Consider the following 1,766-nt stretch of genomic DNA (forward strand, 5'->3'; position numbering starts at 1 on the left):
CATGGTTCAGAGTTTTATACATGTCAGTGCATATATCACTAGTTCACTTCATTTTTATTGCTGAGAAATACTCCATTGAATGGATATACCACACTTTGCCATTCTCCTGTGGATGTAAATTTGAGTTGTTTGTAGTTTCTAAACATCAGGAACAATGCTGCAATGACCGTTCATAGAAAGTCCTCATAGACATATGTTTTTAAATCTCTTGGGTAAAAACTGAGAAACAGAATTAATGAGTTATATGGTAAACATATGTTTAGATTTATGAGAAACTGTAAAACTGTTTTCTAAAGTGGTTGTATATTCCCACCAGCAGTATATGAGAGTCCCAGTGGCTCTACATCCTCACCAACACTTAGCATTGACAGTCTTAAATTTTTGCCATTTTAGTGGGCATGTAGTAGTATCTTATTGTGGTCTCAATGTGCATTTCCTTGATGATTAACGATCTTAAGTATCTTTTCATATGCCTTTTGGCCATTCATATATCTTCTTTGGCGAAGTGTCTATGAAACTTCTGCCCTTTCTAAATTGGGCTATCTTCTTATTAATCTAGATATAAATCCTTTCTCAGATATGTCTTGTGAACATTTTCTTCCAGTTTGTAGCTTGCCTTTTCATTTTCTGAAGTATTTTCAAAGAACAGAACCTTTAAATATTGGTGAAGTCAAAATTATTTTTTTCTTTTGTGGTCAATGCTTTCTATGTTGTAAGAAATCTTTGTCAAAACCAAGATCACAAAGATTTTCTCCTATGTTTTTCCCTAAATTTTTAGTGTCACCTTTCGCATTAAGGTATATAATCCATTTCAAGTTGGTTTTTTTTTTTTTTTTTTTTTTTGGTATAGTGTGAGGAAAAGGTTGAGACTTGATAGGTAGGTAGTGGGTAGGTAGGTAGATAGATGGGTAGATATCCAATTGCTCCAGAAACATTTGTTGAGAAGGCTACCAACTTCCTATTGAATTACCTTGGTCCCTTTGTCAAGAATCAACTGACTATACATGTTTTTGTCTACTTCTGGACTTTCTGTTCTGTTCTACTGACCTATGTATATATCCTTATAACAGTAATACACTATCTTGACTACTGTTGCCTCATAAAAAGTCTTCAAATCAGGTCATGTAAATATTCCAACTTTGTTCCCCTTTCCCCAAATTGTTTTATCTCTTCTACATCCTTTGTACATCCATATAAAGTTAAGAATGAGCCTGTCAATTTTTAAAAAACCAACTTGCTTGGATTTTGACCAGGATTGTGTTAAATCTATGGATTAATTTTTGGGGAGAATATTGAATCATCTGATCTGTGAACATGAGCTATATCTCCATTTATTTGAGGGCTTCTTTAACATTGCTCAATGATGTTTTATATTTTTTCAATATATAGGTCTCGCACATATTTTGTTAGATTTAATTCTAAGTTTAACATTGTTATGTTATTGTATGCATTGTTTTTTAAAATTCAATTTCAAATTTGTTTTTATGTATGGAATTTGCACTCTTGTTTATCTCTATTAGTTTTAAAGCTTTTTTGTAGATTCCCTATGATTTTCTACAAACGTAATCATGTCTCTTATGAATAGAGACTACTTTACTTCTTCCTTTCCAACGTATGTGACTTTTACTTCTTTTTCTTACCTTATCGCACTGACGATGTGTCTTAGTCCATTTGGGCTGCTATAACAAAATACCAGAGACAAAGTTGCTTATAAACAACAAATTTATTTCTCACAGTTCTTGAGGCAGGAAGTATGAAATCAGGCT

This window comes from Equus caballus, chromosome 1, assembly GCF_041296265.1.
Source record: "Equus caballus isolate H_3958 breed thoroughbred chromosome 1, TB-T2T, whole genome shotgun sequence".
In the NCBI taxonomy this organism is placed as follows: Eukaryota; Metazoa; Chordata; class Mammalia; order Perissodactyla; family Equidae; genus Equus; species Equus caballus.